Genomic DNA, 23882 nt, shown 5'->3' on the forward strand with positions numbered 1-23882 from the left:
AGCTTAACCGCAGGTTATGTGCTGTCTGACCATATCCTCAGGTGGGAACGTCAGCTCCTGTTCGTCCAGCTCCTCAGAGGGGGACCCCAAAGGGACAGGCAGGGCAGGTGGTGCCGAACGTTCACGCAACAACTCTGCGAGGACAGTTCCTTTGCTCTAAGTCTGCCAATCGCTTGGTCTGCATTAACAGCCCTCATAATGGTGATGCAAAAGCTGTCACCAAAACGGCATCAAGATGCTCAAAGCAGCCTCTTGGTCCTGCGCAGCGCTGCTGAGTCCAGCAGTTGCTCTCACTACACGTGTGCCACAGCACGCAATGCAGACAAGGATGCACGTAGTCTCTGTGAAAACAGAAACATATAATGAAAAAATAAAAATATTGCTCTCATACAATAATACAGTAATACAATTACTTAAATTACAGAGACCGTAATATTGGTTGAAGCCAAAATGAGAATAAAATAACACCTGCCGGAGCTATTGCAGCCTTGGGGGAAAGCACAGTCAGCCGACTTACGTTGCTTGATCCCTGGTAAGAGACAACTCAAGCCACCGGCTTCACAGGGGTACAAGGCCGCAGCGGGATGTAACAAACAACAGGCTGTAGTGCACAAATGCATGTAATTAGTAAAAGAAATACAGTTATTATTTGTAATATCACATATAATTTGTGTAAAACACAATTAATGTGAACATTTATAACACAAAAAGTAACAAGTACTTATCGGAATAGGCTCTCCTGTCAGGTCAGTTCCTGAAAGGAAATATGTCCATGCAGTCCTTCATACCCTCGGGGGCGGGCATGACTGCGTCACAGAGGCTCGGCTGAGCAGCTTTGTTATATCTTATTCAGGTTTCGGGTCTTAACCCTTTGCGGTCCATTGTCGGACTGGGTCCGACATTGCAATTATTCCTCACAGGTCCTTTGTCGGACTGGGTCCGACATCATTATAGCAACGCAATAAACTGGTGTTTAGTCGTTTTTTCTCCGGAAAAAGCCGAGAAAACCATTCAATTGCCGAGTGGGAGCGACAGGAGCCGAAAAGTCGGGGGAAAAAAAAAAAAAAAAAAAAAAAAAGCGTATTTCATTAATAGTCATACATGGTATCAGGTATCAGATAATGGGCGTCCATAGTAAACAAGCTGGCTAAGTGCGTCAGCGCACTGAGACTATCATGGACATTTGCAGAGCTTTTTTCAGATGTTATAGTAATAAAATAATGACTTGGATCGCATTATTGAGGAGTTTGGTGATAAAACGAGTGATCTGGAGATGATCGATCGGTATGTACGACTATTATTATTATTATTATTATTTATTTCTTACACAGCTGAAAAAAAAAATACTTTTAAACAGCGCGTATAAAATTAACTGCGCGTGTGAAAATTAATTAGACCTGGCGTGCCTGACGCGCGATTAATAAATGGACCGCAAAGGGTTAACACTGATTTGGTAAATAGCCTTGCCTTGTTCACTATTTCTGAGGGAAATGCAATAAGGAGGTTTAAACAGCTTTCCCTTCCAAACAAGGATGAACAATGTTATCCTCTCCTTAGGCCCTGTCCACACTATGCCTCAAACCGTATTAGTGGCCTTAAAACCAGCTTAAAAGTGCTAAATACGGTTAGCGTCTACACTACACAGCGTTTAATACTATACTCGAGAACCGGACTCAAGACCATCTCAGGGGGTAGTCTCGAGTCCAATTCTAAATTAGATTGCATCAGGAAGTGCGGTTTGTCAGAAGTGTGGACGCTGTAATACCAAACTACATTTTTTGTGTATCCTCCAATATCCCAAAATGCTTTCTGATATGTCTTGGCTCGTGGACATTACAAGTACTCAGAACAGGCGCCTGAAGGAGTTGAGAATGACTATCTATACTGCTGTACCGTATACAATTTCTGAAGCTTGTTGTAAAATAATGGATCATGGAGCGACGTGATCAGATGCCTAAATCAAGGCACAATGATATCTGGAGTGATAAAATCGGTCAAGAAGAACTTCAGAGTTAAAAACGAAGCACACACATTATGATAAAATGTACCTTGTGTTTTTAAGAAACGAAGCCATAACGTTCATGCTAAGAAGCGCTTTGTCTTCCGTGGGCATGGGCTCCATATTTGCAAGTCTCTAAACAGACAGTGCATGATGGGATACTATCATATTTAGTCCCACAGTCCATTGTGCTGCTAGAAACAGTAACCAAACTATTTTAATAGTGTTTGTACGCATTAAACCAGACTAAGCATGAAACAGTACTTTAGTGTGGATGCTTTGAGTTGGATTAATTAAAACGTTTTTGAGTATGGTTCTTGAGATCGGTTAATAGTGTGAACAGGGCCTTAGTGATCCTTCTTCCAAAGGTGGATTACACCCACTGGGCTTTACTATCAAGATCACACAAGAGATTACACAAGAGTAATCAATTTAATATCCCCCTCCCCCTTTTTCATACATTCTGAAAGCATTTTCTAACAAAGACAGGTTCATGAAATTAAGCATCATAGGGATTATGATTGCATTGATAAAAATATAGAATAGCTGTTTGATTATTTAAAGCCCCAACAATCTGCATCTTGTTTTTCAAAGCCAGTTAATAGTGTTTAAAGCAAGGGGATATTATCTGTAATCTGGGTCAGCTATGCAAATAGCGGTTACTGTAAAAAATAATGTATCCCATATGTATGGAATGAGACATGGGCATTGCTACAATGCAATCTTCACTTTATCAGTAACACTCCCTCTGTAATATTCCCATACATCAACATTTCAAAGTGCATTATGTACACATTGTATTTCAGCCACTTGATAAATGTTTTTTTATGAAACTGCTGCTACCCTCAAATATGTAATAAATTGCTATAATCAAATCTAATTTCTGGAAAATACCTGTGGGAGCAACAAACAAAAAAGCGAGTCTTATATAACGAAAAAAAAGCGATAAATAACAGAAAGGGGCAGTTTGTTATAATCAACTTGGCATTAAATTACAAAATTAAAATGATGTGGCCCTTATTAACCAGCCCTGGCAATATCCATGACCTTCAGAGTAATGGTTTGTTTGCATTTCTTAAGAGACAGGTCAAAAGAAAAAGAAAGGAAAATGAAACCAATTTATCACAAAGGACCTCTGAAACATGGAAAAGCTCTGAAGAAATCCATTTTGCTGGAGCTAATAAAGAAATGAATATAAAATGCACTGATTGGCTGGGAATGTATTAGGTGGTGAACAGTTTAATCATGTAATTGACTTAATAAAAAAAATACTTGAAAATATAACACTTATTTCAGGTCTTAAATGTATTATTATTATTATTATTATTATTATTATTATTATTATAATAATAATAATAATGTGAAAGTGGGTGTGAAGATGTTTAGATTAATAAAAAAATCATATTTGCTGTTGTTTTTTGTGTTGGTTTGTTTTTTTGCTCTTTTTTTTTTTTTTTTTGAACAGGAAACAAACACAAAAACGCAAACGCTATCTTTTTACCATTTGTCTTGCACTTGCATTGACCTGAATTTTGGTGACAGGTAATATCTCCATTGAGCGTCCCTGAGGTATTACAGTTACAAGGACTGCAGCCATCAGAGTCCAAGTGTCGTAGATTATAGAATCCATGCTGGCACTGATTGTACTGTCTGCCAGACACATGCCTCTTACAGTTTTACTGCCCTCCAATCTAAAAGAGATAGGGAACGCCATGTGATTTGGATTAAATCATTACCCATTTTACTATGAACATTCAGAGCTGATACAATTGTAAAGAAAAGTGTCAGAAAAAAACAAAACAAAACAGAAAACCACTATAGGAATACAAAAAGATATGTTGAGAAAACAGCTAATTAGGTGACAAAGAAAATGTCTTCCCACTAAAACAGAAACAGCCGCTAAGCCTGGTCTTATTATAACAAGGAGCACATACAATGCATGGACCAAAGCAAATGAAGAGAAATGCAATTTGTACACAAAAGATAGCTTCTTAAAAAGGAAAACATGGTACAGCAGAAACAGGATCAGAAATTATTATGTGGTGATAATGTAAAAGGAAGGATAATGATTAAAGAAAATAATGCAGAGAATCTGGATAAGCAAACAATGTTTATCTAATATTTCATCTGACTGGTCATAGAATTGATTTTCAGTTTCCCTTCCTATTTATCCATGGAAATGAATCTGTATTTGTACCATTGATTTCAAAGTAGTCATTGAAAGAACGTGTACACTTGGAAACCAGATTCTTAAAGATAATTTTAGATACTGACAACCCATTTGTTTCTGATAGTAAATTAATTAAATATCATTCTAAATCACCAAGCTGCAATTAATATGTCAGTGGATAGATTTCCTTGTTCTAGAAACATTCATCAATGTCGGAGTGTGTTTACAATATATGATATAAACAATTTGTCAGTAAGAAAACACCATTGTTTTGAATAGCAAGGCTGAAGTAAATCATTGGTAAATGTAATATATGCTATAAGCAGATTGGAAGCATGTTATTTTAAGTTCCTATTAATTTAATGACTTTGCTACTACTAAGTAATTACATTGTACTTCATAAAGATACATTCCACATTATTCATACAGAACTCTACACCTAACACAAATACATCATGAACAGGGACAGTGCTATCATGACACAGAGTAGATGATAGGAATAAGTGCTGAAAGTATAATTAATTAATGGTTACTTCATAGTCAGAAATGTGTTAGGGATCCATGTTACTTTGTAATAACATTGCCAACAATGAATATTAAAATAAAGCATTACCAGCAAATCACATTTCCTTTTTTTCTCTGTGTTTAGTTCTAAAATACATACCAATTAATGTCACCTTCAGGCCTAGCTTTACCAATTTGCTTGCATGCCAGAAAAACTAAACGCACCTATCCCATTGCATAACAGGCTGCCATTAATGACACCAGCTTCATAACAGTTGCACACATCGATTGCAGAAAGAAAAACATCCAGTTGTCGGAAAAAGAAATACCTGCACAATTCAGTTTCTCTCTTCAATTGAAAAAGTACAATGTTAACTGCTTAAAATTCAATCATAATATGAATATATTTCAAAATTAAAAGAGGTATTCCTTAGAGGTCTGGAAGAACTTTGTAATTTTCCATTGTAATGCCTCTTTTCATTTGTACTTGCCACTTTACTGATGCTAAGCATATGAAACAATGTACCTGTTACAGATTTTGTTTTATTTAATTAAACCATGTTTGCAATCATTCTGAATTTGTGGGCTATGTTACTCAAATTGAGTTATTATCATGTTTCTCTAAACATGCCTTTACCAGGCTTTGAGCTGCTTTGAGTTTATCTGATAATCTGAAATTCTGGAACTGAACAGCCTTCCTCATTCCACTCAAAGCCAATACATAATATTATTTTTTGATATTTGTATTATTTTATTATTAGTCATGCAAGTTTCAGTATACACAGGGTGCACATTATATTTTGAAGTCACGGTAAATCCAATTTTTTCAGTGAAGAAGACATTACTTGTAGTATTATGCTGGCAATTGTCACATACTCCACCCCTCTGAAATGTTTGCTGGTAAACGAGTCCAGAGAGCTGTTATAATGGCAACTTGTGGCATGGTTATAGCCCTGATAGGGCTTACAGTTATATGCTTGTAGTTGGTCACCCTGATTGAAAGGTTTGTCACTGAAGAGAGGCATAGAGCGTTCACACTAAAATAAATAAATAATACAAAACCAAATAAATAAAAAACAAGTCAGTTTACTTACTTCCAGTATACTTTATACTGAAATAAATGTGTCAGTAACAAAATCAGTGCAGGTTAAAATGTCACCTTAATTCAGCAATGTGTATATATATATATATATATATATATATATATATATATATATATATATATAGATAGAGAGAGAGAGAGAGAGAGAGAGAGAGAGAGAGAGAGAGAGAAATATATAATTCAGGAATATACTGTATATATAAAAAAAATCATTTAAAAATAATATATACAGTGCCTTGCAAAAGTATTCGGCCCCCTTGAACTTTGCGACCTTTTGCCACATTTCAGGCTTCAAACATAAAGATATGAAACTGTAATTTTTTGTGAAGAATCAACAACAAGTGGGACACAATCATGAAGTGGAACGAAATTTATTGGATATTTCAAACTTTAACAAATAAAAAACTGAAAAATTGGGCGTGCAAAATTATTCAGCCCCCTTAAGTTAATACTTTGTAGCGCCACCTTTTGCTGCGATTACAGCTGTAAGTCGCTTGGGGTATGTCTCTATCAGTTTTGCACATCGAGAGACTGAAATTTTTGCCCATTCCTCCTTGCAAAACAGCTCGAGCTCAGTGAGGTTGGATGGAGAGCATTTGTGAACAGCAGTTTTCAGTTCTTTCCACAGATTCTCGATTGGATTCAGGTCTGGACTTTGACTTGGCCATTCTAACACCTGGATATGTTTATTTGTGAACCATTCCATTGTAGATTTTGCTTTATGTTTTGGATCATTGTCTTGTTGGAAGACAAATCTCCGTCCCAGTCTCAGGTCTTTTGCAGACTCCATCAGGTTTTCTTCCAGAATGGTCCTGTATTTGGCTCCATCCATCTTCCCATCAATTTTAACCATCTTCCCTGTCCCTGCTGAAGAAAAGCAGGCCCAAACCATGATGCTGCCACCACCATGTTTGACAGTGGGGATGGTGTGTTCAGGGTGATGAGCTGTGTTGCTTTTACGCCAAACATAACGTTTTGCATTGTTGCCAAAAAGTTCGATTTTGGTTTCATCTGACCAGAGCACCTTCTTCCACATGTTTGCTGTGTCTCCCAGGTGGCTTGTGGCAAACTGTAAACGACACTTTTTATGGATATCTTTAAGAAATGGCTTTCTTCTTGCCACTCTTCCATAAAGGCCAGATTTGTGCAGTATACGACTGATTGTTGTCCTATGGACAGAGTCTCCCACCTCAGCTGTAGATCTCTGCAGTTCATCCAGAGTGATCATGGGCCTCTTGGCTGCATCTCTGATCAGTCTTCTCCTTGTATGAGCTGAAAGTTTAGAGGGACGGCCAGGTCTTGGTAGATTTGCAGTGGTCTGATACTCCTTCCATTTCAATATTATCGCTTGCACAGTGCTCCTTGGGATGTTTAAAGCTTGGGAAATCTTTTTGTATCCAAATCCGGCTTTAAACTTCTCCACAACAGTATCTCGGACCTGCCTGGTGTGTTCCTTGTTCTTCATGATGCTCTCTGCGCTTTAAACGGACCTCTGAGACTATCACAGTGCAGGTGCATTTATACGGAGACTTGATTACACACAGGTGGATTCTATTTATCATCATTAGTCATTTAGGTCAACATTGGATCATTCAGAGATCCTCACTGAACTTCTGGAGAGAGTTTGCTGCACTGAAAGTAAAGGGGCTGAATAATTGTGCACGCCCAATTTTTCAGTTTTTTACTTGTTAAAAAAGTTTGAAATATCCAATAAATTTCGTTCCACTTCATGATTGTGTCCCACTTGTTGATTCTTCACAAAAAATTACAGTTTCATATCTTTATGTTTGAAGCCTGAAATGTGGCAAAAGGTCGCAAAGTTCAAGGGGGCCGAATACTTTCGCAAGGCACTGTATATATAATTATTATTTTATTTTTTTAGATTCACATTATGGAATACTAGTTTTGGGATTTAAAAAAAAAAAAAAAAAAAAAAACAGCATGAAAAGGATATTCTATACCTCGGTCCTTGCCTACTTAAAGATTGACCTTCACACAGAATGAATTTGCTGTATGGGGTTTAGGGCCGGACCAAATCAAACCCTGATCGCTCTTGTGTTTATGTGATAATATCGCTAGTTTCCATATCGCATTTTCTTTATCACGAAACCAAAACTTGCCATTTCCAATCCGCAAAATGGGAGGAGAGAAGTTTCGCAGGAGTAGGAGGGACCGCTGAAAGCAACATGAAAACAGCTGTTGACCAATCCCCAGCCGGTATTTGTGACATTTTGAAGGGATGGAAACAAGTCGGGAACATGTGAAAAGGCAGGCGAAGACAGCCAGGGCAGAAATAAAATAAAATAAAAGTCTGTGCTGCACTACTGTTTCGTTTGAAAATCAGTGAATGAATGTTATTACATACAACTATGACTAGTAGTAATAATAATAAAAATATGTTTAATAACAATTATCTGCTTTTACTTTTATTGTGTAAAATATTGAAAAATACAGACATGTTTGAAAGAACACACACACACACTTGGCAATTACCTCTTTTCCACGACGTCTGCAGCATCGTGCTGCATTGTTCTGTCACTGTTATGAAAGCGTGCCACATTGTTTTCATGATTTTTGTAAAAATCCATACTGTGCCCTGGCTTGAGTCAGCACCATGCAATGCCAGCATCCTCATACCCGACTGGCACGGTGCTACCCAGAGCCCTGTTGTGCACAAGGCTGTATAGTAACTGCACAAGAACGAAGATTAAAAAAATAAAAATGGTAAACAGAGAAACTCCGTGTGAGTATTATAAAATTAAAATGCTGATTTAAAAAATAAATTAAAAAAAACTTGAATAGAAAATCCAAAAACCAACGTAACACTGTCGCCAGGATCAGTACCGGTACATATTATACAATAAGAAGTCGAATGAAATGCTATCAAGTGCCGTGGAAAAAAAAAAAAGAGTCGGGTAGTTGTATACTATTATTATTATTATTTTTTCTTCTGTCAAAAACCCAAAGCAAATTTAAAAACTTCATCTTGATGCTTCTAAGATTACCTTCATAGGTATTACGCAATTTTGTTATCTACACGGATTTATATGTTTCAAGGGGACCGCTTGGCATGCTGACACGGTATAGCCAAAATGCGCTCCCTTGAACTGGAACAGTGGGCTTGTTCTTACATGCCGCGAATTTGGGCTTCATAATGTTTCTGTGTAGGCCAACATGTTGAAGTACTTTACGAAAGTAACCAAATGTTTAAAACTAAAAGTTAATATCTTTAAAGTTAAAACATTCATATGTTCTTTATTAGTAGTCTAGTTTGTTTACATTTGTTAGCCTTGCGTTTGATCGAAGTTCGATGTAATGGAGCACTGTGCCTTTAAAAAATGAATAATTTGAACAGAGGTAGGTGACGTCATAGATGACGTGTGAATATGTCCGGAGTTGTAGCTTACTACAAAGATAAGAAATAAAAGAAAATATATCTAAAAAGCGATACTTTCTGAAGGGCGAAAAGGGCTTGTTTTGGTTCCTCGATATTTCGCTTGCAATTTTTCTTGTGTTTTGGTACTGCGAATGCTTTCGCTAAGTGCTAACTTTGATTTGGTCAGGCCCTTAGTCTACTGGGGGTATCTAGGATTGTGGAACTATTATGCTGACCAACACCTTCATTTTAGAAGAACAAAAGTTTATTTATGTTTTAATTTAGAATCCCAGTCTACAACCTAAAAGAAAAATCCCATTCTCATCCTTTTTCTGAACCATGCTCCACTTAGAGACCTATATTATACACAGCGTGGTGCTTCGTGCGATCAGCACATGGGTAATATGGTATTCGATCATATACTGGATAGCAGGTTGACATTGATTTGGCAGCCAGAAAAACTGGAAATTGTATTCTGGATAACAACTGATCACAGCAAGTATCCAACATACCAATCAATAGCACAATGAATGTATTTCTTGTTTTCACAATTTGTTGGCAATCAAATAGCAACTTCTGCAGCAATACATAAGAATGGCTTAATGCTAAAATGCAGTGTTTGGTAACAAATAAAACAATCTGAAATGTGTATAATGTCCTATATAGTATATACATCTTCTCTCAGCTAAATATTCATTGGGTTTTTTTATATAATTCTACATAATGCTATGTCAACTATCTATTTTTAAATGTAGAAATATAAAAATGCCTAACAAGACTGTGACAGGGCTGAGGCCTGCCCCTGTTTTGGTTTGATTGTAAATAAAATGAGTAACATTTTGTAAAAAGTGTGTGCCGGATGGCAGGGCTGGAAGGTTAGACCTCCCTGCCTGCCTAATTGAACCCCAATGTGCAGCAGATGGCCACGTGTCAATTGAAGAATTGATAATCAATTAACCCTGGTCATCTGCCTTTAAAAAGAGGCTGAAAAGCCAGTTTCTTTGTTCTTCTTTTGTTTGATGTTTGTTCCTGTTCTTGTGTACCAGCATGAAGAATAATGCCTCCGTGGATTGCCAAGGAGCGTGAACCAGGAGGATCACAGTGTGTTTAGGGTAGGGGTTAATTTAGGAATTTTAATCCCTCCTAAATTTAGTTAGTTTGAATAGGGAGAAGGTTCCTGGAGTATATATATATATATATTGCATTTATATAGTGCTTTTTATAACAAAGTATCGAAAAACACTGTATAGTACATAGCAGAACAAACCACAATACATTTGTATAACATGTTACACATTCAACTGCCATACTCAGACCATTTAAATAAAGCAGCAATTTTAAAGTTACATTAAACCCCACTAAGAAAGCCATTTTATAACAGCTTGTTTTAGTCTTGACTTGAAAACTGTAACGGTCCCAACTTCCCTGACAAATGAAGGCAGAGCATTCCATAATTTAGGAGCTCGACAAGAAAAAGCCCTCCCTCCCGTGTTGCTTTTGTTGACTCTAGGAATAACCAGCAGCCCCGCATCCTGCGATCTCAAAGTGTGGTTTGGAAGATACAGGGTCAGTAACTGCAAATAACTAGGTGCTACTCCATTCAGGGTCTTGTAAGTTAACAGCAAAATCTTAAAATCAATTTTATACTGCACAGGGAGCCAGTGTAAAGAGGCCAAAAGGGGTAATATGTTCACTTTTTGGTTTTATTCAGAATTCTAGTGGCGGTATTCTGAACGAGCTACAAGCAGGATACCACATGTTTTGGGACATCAGAAAATGTGCATTAAAATAATCTATTCTAGATGAAACAAAGGTATGCATTAGTCTCTCGGCATCAGATACAGAAATAATTGGTCTAAGTTTGGCTATATTTCTCAAATGGTAAAAATATACTTTAGTACCTTCCCTAAGTCTCAAATGATAGATCAGGATCAAAGATGACCCCCAAACTCTTAATTTCTAGTTGAGAGACTGCAAGGGTCAAGCTCATGTAATCCCACATTTCCTTTTAGTTGGTTCTGTGAGCCACAAGCATAACCTGTTTTATCTGAATTCAACATTAGAAATCTCTGTGACATCCAATGCTTGATGTCTTTAAGGTAAGTAGAAATTCCTGGCTTTAGGGACAAATATAACTGGGTATCATCAGCATAGTAATGGAAGTTCACTCCGTGTCTGTGGATAATATCACCTAATGGTAGCATATATAATGAAAACAACAAGGGGCCTAGAATGGAGCCCTGTGGAACACCATATACAACTTCCGATAATGCCGATTTTACCTCCCCAATAGAGGCGACCTGAAACCTATCAGCAAGATAAGATTTGAACCAGGATAGGACAAGGACAGACAGTCCCACTGTGCTTTCAAGACGATTCAGTAGGATGGAATTATCTACAGTATCAAAGGCAGCATTTAGATCTAGAAGAATTAAAATGGATGGAATGTCCGAGTCAGAGCTTATCAGCAGATCATTCAGAACTCCGACAAGGGCTGTCTCGGTGCTATGTGCAGCACGAAAACCAGACTGAAACTTCGAATATGAAAGTTAGACGTTTTGTAATTGAATTTCAACAACTCTCGCTAGAACCTTATCTAAGAATTGTAGGTTGGAGATTGGCCTATAGTTATTGAGGACTTTAGGGTCCAAATTGTGTTTCTTAAACAAAGGCTTTACCAAAGCTACCTTAAATGCTGAGGGAACTATACCGGAGGAAAGTGAACCCCTTATACATTTTTAAATGTGGGTATTAATAACACCAAGAACATATTTTAATAGTTTTGTAGGAATCGGATCAAGAGAGCATGTAGTAGCTCTCATATGTTTAACTAGCTCTGTCAGTTCCTGCAAAGTAATCAAAGAAAAAGCCCCCATAGTAGCCTTAACCCTTTGCGGTCCATTTATTAATCGCGCGTCAGGCACGCCAGGAATAATTAATTTTCACACGCGCAGTTAATTTTATACGCGCTGTTTAAAAGTATTTTTTTCACAGTCAAACGGGTTTAAATGGCCCTGCATATCAACAAAGCACACACTAGGCATCTCCAGCCCCTCCCCAGCCTTTTGTTTGCTATAGCGTTCAGCTGTGTAAGAAATAAATAATAATAATAGTCGTACATACCGATCGATCATCTCCAGATCACTCGTTTTATCACCAAACTCCTCAATAATGCGATCAAAGTCATTATTTTATTACTATAACATCTGAAAAAAGCTCTGCAAATGTCCATGATAGTCTCAGTGCGCTGACGCACTTAGCCAGCTTGTTTATTATGGACGCCCATTATCTGATACCTGATACCATGTATGACTATTCATGAAATACGCCTTTTTTTTTTTTTTTTTTTTTTTTCCGACTTGTCTCGGCTCCTGTCGCTACCACTCGGCAATTGAATGGTTTTCTCGGCTTTTTCCGGAGAAAAAACGACTAAACACCCGTTTATTGCGTTGCTATAATGATGTCGGACCCAGTCCGACAAAGGACCTGTGAGGAATAATTGCAATGTCGGACCCAGTCCGACAATGGACCGCAAAGGGTTAACCCTTTGCGGTCCATTTATTCAGTGCGTCTCGGGCGCATCAGGTCCAATTTAGTTTCACACGCGCAGTTTATTTTAGATGCGCTGTTTAAAAGTATTTATTTTCACAGTAAAACTGGTTTAAAAGGCACTGCATATCAACAGGACACCTAGTATGGCATTTCCAGCCCCGCCCCACCTCTTGTTCGCTGTATTTTTCACATACCTCTTCATAGTCGTGCATACCGATTAATCATCTCCTGATCACTCGTTTTATCACAAAACTCCTCAATAATGTGATCCAAGTCATTATTTTATTACTATAACTATAGCGCTGGATGCAGAAGCAGCTATCTTGTTTGTTTATGTCCGTGTTATCTATGTGGTGCCAGGGCTATCTGTATTCATGAGATACACCCTTTTTTTTCGGCTTCTCTTGGCTCCTATCGATCTCACTCGGCCATTGAATGGTTTTCTCAGCTTTTTCTGGAGAAAAAACGACTAGAGACCAGTTTTTTACGTCTTTTTGATGATGTCGGACAGGGTCCGACATTGGACCGGAAAGGGAAAATTGTAATGTCGGACCAGGTCCGACATAGGAGCGCAAAGGGTTAATAGGTGTAGTTGGTAAAATTCCACTGGAGTCCCCCTTAATAGAAGGTGTCTGTGGAATCTCATTTCTGATGTCTAGTATTTTATTTTTAAAGAAATGTAAGAAGTCATTGCAGCTGTGAGAGGAGCCATTGTCAAGGATAGGACTATTAGGGGAAGGATTAATTAATTTATCTAGGATTATTTTTGTTTCAATTAAATGAGAATAATATGATGATCTAGCCAATGGCAGAGCCTTCTTATATTTAACCAGGTAGCCCTTCCATGCAATGTAATGAACATGCAGTTTAGTCCCGCCATCTCCGTTCTAGTTTACGACCCTCGTATTTCATCTTACGAGTTGCATCATTAAACCACGGTGAACTTTTTTTAAAAGTGACTCTCCAAGTTTTGGATGGCGCTACAGTATCTAAGATACCAGTCAAGGTGGTGCTGTAGGTATTAACCAGCTCATCTACTGATAAGGACTCAGAGTGGTAATGCGCTCAATACATCAGAAAGCTTATCAGCAAGTAAGATCTAAGTATGGCCACGATTATGTGTAGGACCTTTGACATGCAGGCTATAATCTAAGGAATCCAGTAGCCTCAAAAAAGCAGTTACAATCAGAATCAATGTCAACATAAAGGTTAAAATCACCCAATAAAAGAATCATATCATATTTGACTGTCAATATAGATAGTCGATCCCCAAATTCAGTCAGAAATAGCGGGTTTGACTTAGGTGGTCGATAAATAATTACAGTATGAACAGGTCAAGGTTAAAACGTCAAATGATAAATAAGCTTCAACAATTTCCTGTTTGATTCTAAGTTCACTACGGAAAACAGTAGCAAGCCCACCTCCCTGCCCAGTAGAGCGAGCTTTATGGAAAAAAGAATAGTTAGGTGGAGAAACCTCAATCAGGGAAACATTGTCATTCGGTCCAAGCCATGTGTTTGAGTATATCAATGTTGTAATCCTAAACAAAATCACTAAATTAACGGAGCATTATTAGACAGAGACCTGACATTAAATAAACCTATGCGTAAATTGGTCCATTCAAGAGCATGTGATTGAGCAGGGGTAATAAGAATTTGACGAAGGTTACTGTAGCACACACCTCTGTGTTTACTCAGCAGGTAGCGGGAATGGCAGGATACTTTAACCTGAATTTTACATGGCTCTTTATATTCCCTCCCCTCCCTAGTTGCTAGTTTAAATACCTTGCTAGGTGATGTTTGATGTTATCAGCTAGCCTGCTTGCCCCTGATCTATTTAGGTGCAGTCCATCTTTCCAATAATATACTGTATATTTATTTTCCAAAAAGCAATCCCAGTTGTTTAGAAATCCCAGCCCTTCTTGCACACACCAACCAGCCAGCCAAGTATTTAAGGCCCTAATTCTACTGAATACTTCATCCCCACCACCAACAGCAGGTAGTAGACCTCAGAGAATAATTCTGCATCCTAACTTTTTCAGGTGTCTTGTTAAGCATTTAAAATCCTCTTTCAGAATCTCAGATTTTCTGTTCCTTATGTCATTTATACTAGCATGTACAATGACCACAGACTCCTTGGCCACCTTTTGTTTTGTAGCTGTTTTTTTCCCCACTGTGTTTTGTTTTGTATTTTGATATTCATGTACATTGTTGTATCTATCCTTCCGCACTAGGGCTACCATTGCTGGTACTCTAGTGGCAGCCATTAATCACTGCAACTGCCTGTGATTTGTAATAAAACTTAGACGTCTGAGTGGCGTTTCAACTTCAAACCCTCTGTTTCTCTGTCGTCTGTGAGCAGATATCTACACAGTAACAGAATACCCCTGTTACAAAGACATATACAAAATTGTTTCCTCACCGTATGACATGAGTTGTAAATATTCTCATAAAACATATTTGAGTCAAAGAAGCCACTCTCTGTGTCAGAGTAAAAAAAACACATAGAATGTATGAAGACAGCAAGCTGAAAATCTGCTCTAACCTACATATCTGTGAAAAAATCTGTAACTATATCCCTACCAGTAATACCTACCTATCATACTTTACCCTGGTGAGCTTGAGCATAGCAACAGCAAAGCAAGGCAGATCATAAACCAATATTTTATTTTACTTAACACAGAATTACCATACCATTTAACAGGACTTAAATCAAGAACACCTTTAGAAAGTGGTAATTGATAATGGTTTGTACACAAACTATACATCTTTTTTTACAAGGTGTAAACTAAAGTACACAATAGTGGTACATAATATATTGTTCTGTTTGTGACCACGCTTGTCTATTTCAGTTTATTGATACCAATAACTTATTAAGCATTTATAACAATTTGAGTTTGACTGAGCAACATTTCACAATGTTTTGTCTGGTAAACAAAGCACTGGGTTGCTCTCAGGAGTGAGTTTATTTAAGAATATGTCAGGATCATCAGACCTTACAATATCTATTCCTTCATCAGAACTCAACAAAGTGAAAGGAGAATTAATCTGATGGCAGAGGATATGATCATTTGACACTGGCAATGTTGTTTTTTAAATTGATTAAATGTGTAAATCAGTATACAATGTTGAAATAAAGTAAAATATTACAAATCATGTTCCACAATACGTACCTGTGACAGGATGGCTTGCAGTGGTGAGGTGTGGTGACGTCACGGACCAGGAAGTAACTGAATCAAAACAATGGATGGGCGGGTGAAGCTGAATGCAACGGCGTTCAGCTGATTTAACAAAACAAAATGAAAGATTTAAACAAACAACAAAACAGAAACAAAAGGGCACGAGGGCCAAACGAATAAACAGACAAACAAGTAAGTGTTGTGCTGGCTAATCCAGCACGTTTTAGCAATTGTTTTTATATTCTATCTCCCGGTACCTCCTCTCTGTACACCCCAACCCTGCAGCACGGACAGCTGCAGGTTCTTATACTACTGCATGCGTTTCGTAAGGATGCATGACTGCCAGCTAGTTAAATAATCAGTATCTGATCAATCATGCATCCTCAAGGGGTTTTTTAAATTATAAATATAAAAAACAATAACAAAAGAAGCTGCGCTTTTATCCGCGCCGCAAACAAAAATACAAATAATAATAAATAGGGGCGGGACACTCTGCCACAGTACCCAACACATTGTATCAAATGCCCAAAAGAAAAAGAAAAAGAACAAACATAGTTTAAGGTAAAAAACACATTTACCAGATAGGAATTTAACTATTGTTTGTTACAGTTACAGCTTGTCTGATTCATGTTTGATATAAGGGTGTTGACACATTTTTATTCTAATATGACGACATTTAGATCACTGCATAATGTATTGGTTTCAATGGAAATAACTGAAGCCACTTCTGAAGGCGTTTGTTTAAAATAATTAAATAAGATAGTGGTGCATTTTGTGTGCATTTAGTGAATTTAGAGCACTGTTCATTGTACGGTGGCCGCTGTAAACCCTAGGCAGCTCCCGGACTCATCTTACAAATTATTTTACTATGTTCACTTAAGTTATTTTTATGTTATAATTTCTCTTTATACTGTTTTGATGACGGCAGTGATAAATGAATAGTGTAAGACAGTAATCACATAAAATGTAACAAAACACTGACGCATGCGCATATTTCAAAATGAGGTAAAAAAAAAAAAATAGGTGCTTCTATTACTACGTCACCAATGCATAGCGGTTTGTGGAGATTTTTTATGTATATTTTGTGGAGCAAGTTACTCAAGGAAGAATGCGTTGTTTTTTTAATTCCGTTAAAAAGACAATCAGAAAATAACAAAGAAACAGAAGCAAATGAAACAAAAGAAAACGATTCATTAAGTGCCAAACAAGAGGGGGCTGGACGTAGCAGTAACCATGAGGCCGCAAGCGATTCTGGAACTGGAAAACGAAGGTACATGAAAACCAAAGATTTCAAGAAGTGGACTGATGAGTTTTTCTTTGTGCTTAATGAAAGTTCTATGAAGCCAGTTTTTTTAATTTGTCAGCAAGCCTGTTCAGCTTTTAAACACAGCAATTTAGAAAGACCTCTTACAACAGTGCATGCAGGATTCAGTCAAAAATACCCACCTGGCAGTAACCTTAGATAAAATAAAATTGAACAACTTGTTGTTTCCTTCAAAAGTCAACAGAAAATAATTAAAAAATCTAGTTCAGTTGCAGAGTGCTTGACAGAGACATCTTTTGAAATTGCATGGATTTTAGCACGCCGTAAAAAAACCTTCTCGATTCTGCAGGAATCCTTTACACCAGTTTCAACAACAAGAATGCGATTTTAAAGCAAATTAAAGGATTACAACTGTCTGACACAACAGTAATGGGAAGGGTGGAGGAAATCGGAAAAGACATCCGGCAACAGTTATTGGCAGATCTTTCAGCAGCACCTTGTTTTAGTCTAGCTTTGGACGAAAGTACAGATATAAGTGACTTCTTGCAATTGGATGGTGGATTTCTTTCCCCAAAGAAGATTATTCTGTGAGGAACTGTTGTTTCTGATACCCATGAAAACCCAGACAAAAGGTTCAGATGTTTTTTCTGCACTTCTTTTACTGAAAATAACCTGGAGTGGAAGAGGCTAATATCTGTGTGTACAGACGGTGCACCAAACATGAGGGGGAAAGAAAATGGATTGCTTGGTCTGATGCGAAAGCGAGATGGCATTCCAAAATTCATTACGTTTCACTGCATAATTCACCAGGAAGCACTCGTGAGCAAATAGAAAAATGGTGAAATGCAAGCAGTCATGCAGCTGGTTGTAAAGGTGGTCAATTTCATTGTTTCAACAGCATTGAAATCACAGGCAATTTGGGGTTTTGGTTTCAGAGTACGAAACAGCGTATGGCGACTTAGTGATGCACAGTGAAGTGAGATGGTTGTCTCGTTGCAGGGTTCTTGAAAGATTTCTGGGTCTTCTCCCTCTGATTCATGAATTTCTTGAAAGCAAGGGGAAAGGGGAGAAAGATTGGAAGATCCAGGCTGGATAATAAAGCTGTCATTTCTGACTGACATCACAAGCCACTTGAATGCACTAAACCCCCAATTACAGGGAAAACAAAAACAAGTGACATGCTGCGTGTTGTTACAGCATTCCAGTGCAAGATCACAATGTTGTTCATTCCTGTTTTGTGCAGTAATTGCTTTGTTCACTTTCCAAAACTGAAGTCAGTCACCTCAGACAATCCAGATCTTTTAAATCATTACCAGCACACATCATTTGTACATATCTTGAAAGAATTACAACAGGAATTTGAGTCTAGATTTAAAGATGACGCTGTGTACAAGGAGCTTTTTAATTTAACTGAGAACCCCTTCAATGCATTTGTAAGACACAATCCTAACAGACCTTGGAGCAGATCAAGCAAAAGCGGAGAGTGAAACAGTGGAAATTCAGATGGATGACATCATGAAGTCTGAGCTCAAAGCCGGTGTTTATCATTTCTGGAACATGGTCCCTGATTTACGATACCCAACTCTGAAACAATATGTGCAAAAAGTGCTGTCATTTTTTATCAGCACATACACCTGCGAGTCCACCTTTTCAACAATGAATGTTGTGAAAAGGAAACAGAAACAAACTGACCAATGAGCAATTGGACTGCCTCACTAGGATTGCAATGACTGATTACAAGTACTGCATTGAGAAAGTCAAGGAGCAATAGGCACACTTCCGCTCTTCCAGTTTTTAAACTATGTTTTGCATTTATTCACTTTTTAAATGGTTGTTTGTATAAGAATAGAGTTTATTGTAAAACTGGTGCGGCCCTCATCTCAATGATTTTTTTGGTGAAGAGGCCCTTGCTTGAAAAATAGTGAAGATCACTGATTTAGAGGCTAACAATTCGATATTCCAGGACGTGGGAAGTCTTTTTAATATGAACCTCTGTTATGTCTAATATAGATTTAATCTTCAACTCTTGAACTATGAGTCAGAGTAACAGAGTACAAACATATACAGTACAATATACAGCACAAACATCACTTTTTACTGCAGAACAATAATAAAAATATATGTTTTACAACATTAATTATGTATTGAGCATTCTTAGAATGGTCTCTTTGTCATTAAACAGCACTTTTTTTTTCGAAAAGATTTAATTGTATCTATTCATATTTTTTTTTAAAGACACCTTTGCAGGTGGACAGATGTAATGGTAGAAGCCCACAAATTCTTTTTTTTTTTACTTGACTTTTTTACCTTCCTTCAGCTTGCCATTGGGAAATTAGTGTAAGTTACCATTACTAAATTTCGGTAAGACCTATTTTTAGATCTTGTTCATTACAGAACTTTTACGTCATTAATAGCATGCAACTAATGAATAATTGACTTTCCCCTTGGGGACTTACATTAACTCCCTCAGTGTGGCTCTCCGCGAGGCAGGAGCATCGATATGGGTTGAGGCTTGTGTCACAATAAGCAGCGTGGCCATGACAGTTACACCTGCAAACACCAGCGACCATTAGAACACAGACTCAACAAACTACTTGTGGAACATCCTCCTATTATTTGTCAGAAGGTAATGTTCTGCCTGATAAGGATAATGGAGTCTCTGAAAGGAACGAGTTTTGAAACATTAGATGGTGGCTCCATTCAACATTTATAAATGCCAAATTAAATATCAAGTTGGAGCTATAATGTAGGGCTCCAAGCTGACAGGCCTGGTTTTTACATAATATAGAATTCCAGGTCACTTTTTAAATATTCATTGAAATGCACATTTTTTTGTGTTGGGAATTACTCATTATTTAAATGTCTACTCTTTGATAGTAGCTAAAAAGTCAGTGAATACAAAGGCTTGTCAGTACAGTTTTGGTTTATTAACATAAACCATAAAACTGACACTAATAGCGTGAGACGGGGCTTGACAACTAGATTGTATATCTCAAAGGCAGACTTTACATGTACACCAGCTGCCTGTATGTATGCTTAAACTGCTAACACAACAGATTTTAAACTGGCATTGTTGCCTTAAAGCTCAGAAATTAAACACCTTGTTTACACTTTTCCCTTTTCAAAAATCTTAACCTGAAGAGTATTTACTGTACCTTAACCTATTTCTCACTTGCACTCTTTCCAATTAAACAATTCCATTTTAGGTACAGTAAATGCGCAATGGCAAATTAACATATACCTGCAACTAATCCAGTTGTTTAATGATTAGATAAAAAAAGGTTAAAAAAAGCTCAAGTCTGTATCAAAGGAGGAAAATTAAAAACACCAAAAAGGGCCCAGGAAACCAAAGAAGCAGAACACATTAGGAGCTTATTTTTGTCTACTTTACATCTGGACAGTTTGTAATGTACATTATCCTACAAGTACATTTGCATATGCTTCTGTAATAAGTTTATATAAGTAATCTTAAATATTAAATTATTCCACTAAAAAGATATACAACAATTTAGCAAAACCAAGAAGAATACAATCTGTTACTGAAGAATGAACAACTGAAATAGAATATACTTAAATACTGTTACAAGTTTCAAACAACGTTTTACCTTCCACTAATGGTAATTTCATCCACTCCATAATATCCGTGTCTGAAGTTCACTGATGCCTGGGTGGTATGATACTGGCCTTTCAGATGTATCCAAACATGTGTAGCTTTGACAAACTCATGCAGAGTCGACATGTTATAAAAATCGCTGTATCCAGGGCACTAAAGTCACATTACCACAGGAGTATGGAACACTGCTAAAACAAGGTAAGAGAAGAATATTTAAACTGAAAACGAACCACTCTACAGTATATTTTTATACAGGCGTTTTGCATAAAATACACAATATAAAAAGAAAAAATGTATAGTATTTTTAAAAACACTTTCTCTCACATACTGTACCTATCTTTAACAATCTTCTTGTGAACATAATACAGTGTTATATAGCTATAAACAGTGACATATATATTAATTATACTCATTAATGCCTAAGTACACATTAGACGGTTTTTAAATAGTCCCATAGAGGGGCAGATTAAAACTTTTCCCATTGGTTAGAGAGCAGGACTTAAAGGTAAATTTTTACGTCAGACGACAAACGTTGTACAACTGAACTGCTGTCTAGGCAGGTATTAAATTGGTACTTAATGCAATAGGAATAGGAAGTCAAGAGTGTAACTGTTACCTAAATTTAAATTGGTATGTTAGAACATTTAAAAACCATAGCTCAAACAGGAAAAATTATGTTCTTTGGTACTATAATAAATAAATATCATATATGTAAAACTGTTATCATACTTTTATTGTTGTATTTAATATTTAAAGTTCTGTACGCACTAAATTTATATTGCATTTTACGCAATGTATAATGGATTGCTTATAGGATAAGCATGAAACATGAAATGAACATAAAAATACCTTGGAAGTTGAAGACAGTTCACAGAGTCTGGCTTTTCCAAAGGTCCATTATTTTCCATTCCAACGATACTGCAATTTTTTGCAAGGTACTGCCAGTCAACCCACTCTGAGCTGCTGCTCTTTTTCCATTGAATTTGTACAGCTTCAGGCTGTGGGCTGAGAAACTATAGAATAGCATAGAAAACCTGCAAATGAACTATGGAAATTAATACAGGAAAATATGCATGAAATACTGCATTGAATGATCTATTATATGCACAGTAACAGTCAATGCACTGCTGACTCCTAAAGCATCTTTATTCTGTAAGGAACTGCTTTACACATTCCTTGCTATCTTATTCTGTGGTTTGCTAACTGGTCAGCACTTATACTACAAATGTCACAAAGTGCTCATAGTTTTTACATGCTAAACAGATACACATTTACTGTACCATGCCAATGCAACTGAAATCACGTACCCGAGTCAACCCTAACTCGACCTGGGTCAGCAGCGACACAACCTCAGGATATGGGTTGACACTCTTTGAGCGATGAAGAAAGATTTGCTCTAATAAACATTTGGGCCAACGATTCAATCCAGAGATGACACAAATGACCAAAGTTTTAATTGTTTTATTCACTGGTGGTTTTATTGTATACTGTTTCAGTTGCACTATTTATTGTGTTTTTTACACTGTGCATTTTATTTATTTTTATACCCAGAGGGAGACCCCAATAAGGAGTTTTATGTGTGTTTTATCCTTTTAATTATTTTATCACGGGCACGGTCACAAGTGATTGGGACCTTAATTGTAGTCAGGTGCAAGTCATCAGCACCCCGGCACAACTAAATGCAGACTCAGAAAAGAAAGTTAAGTACTCTTTGCATTGTTGAGACTATTAGAATACTGTTTCACAACGGACTGCGAGTATAACTTGTGTTATTTATGCAAGCGTCCTGTTTGATGGATGCTAGTGTTCTAGTTATTGTTAACTGTTACACAACTCCAATACATAGGGACTGTGAATGGAATAAGTATATCTTCCAGTCCAACAGTATCTTTATTGTATTAGGAGTGCTGACGCGATGTAGTTTTGTCTCTCTCCCTCCATTCTAGAGGAAGGACTGCAGAGAAGACAGACTGCTGTATGACCTGCAGACACCCCGATAAGCGAGGCTCTCACCTACTAGTTAACTATCAGTGGCTGGATCGGAATATTAATACGCTTATAGGGAGGGGCCGAATGCGGGTGTGTGAATTAGCCCCCTAAGAGAATGAGACAGGGAGGGGAGAGTGAGTATTAAGGACAGATTGTTCTCATTGTTTCTCCAGGATCAACGTCACGGAGGGAGGGAGGAAACACCCTCTGGAGGTGGGCGTGGGATCTGGATGCAAATTATTGGCAAGGAGCCAGTTGGACTTTTGTGGACAAATTAAAGTGCCAGCATATTATGGTGAAGACCACTTTGTTTTTTGTCCTTTGAGGAATGAGACACTCTGCAGCCATTGAAGGTCAGGTGATACTATATCATTGAAGGTCAGGTGATGCTATACTGTGTGGATATTAAATTATAGCATCACTGGGAAAACCATTGTTATTTTAGGGGCTATAACTGTTCTTATTGACAACCGTGTTTTTTTTTTTTATTTTTGTTGTTTGACATAATAAAGAACAACCATTTTATTTATCTGTCTGTGTGGTTCCTGGGGTGGTCCAGTGGTCAGTCTGAGATCCAAACAACCTGGGGGGTACAGAAGAGATGGTTATTATAAAAAATATACTTACCTGTAAAGTCACGCAAACATAAGCATGCCATCTTACAAGAACAGATGAAAGGGTGGTCATGTAAACGTTGCTGCTTCCAGGAGGCTTTGAATAAACCTTATGATCACACTGTGAACAATTTACTGAGCACACAGCACGATGAAGCATTGAGGCACGACAGGGGGTGGGTTGACATGATATAACCACACACTTAAGGCGTTCTAAGACACGACACATTGCATAAAATCACAACAAAAACAAACAGAAAAACATGAAATGTTGTTTTTTTTTTAAAACTTATCCATTTTCCAATAGCCACAGAACACTCACACAAGGGCTTTACTGTCTGGTAAGGCCCTTCACGTTATGTTAAATGCCCTCGCCTTTGGCTTGGGTCATTTAAATGGCACGAGGTTGGATTTACCAGACAGATAAGTAATCCATGGCATCCATGGCAGAACCATGCTAATGGGTAAAAAGTACCACAGTATAAAGAGATCCTAACAGTGCATATAACTTTGAAATTAAA

The 23882-nt window shown here is 37.4% G+C and overlaps 1 pseudogene; it reads right to left on the reverse strand.

The window, feature by feature from the left end:
* The window catches only part of LOC117403151 (usherin-like), a 72023-nt pseudogene that overhangs the window by 18932 nt on the left and 29209 nt on the right, over positions 1–23882 (reverse strand).

Source organism: Acipenser ruthenus, chromosome 5, assembly GCF_902713425.1.
Source record: "Acipenser ruthenus chromosome 5, fAciRut3.2 maternal haplotype, whole genome shotgun sequence".
Lineage (NCBI taxonomy): Eukaryota > Metazoa > Chordata > Actinopteri > Acipenseriformes > Acipenseridae > Acipenser > Acipenser ruthenus.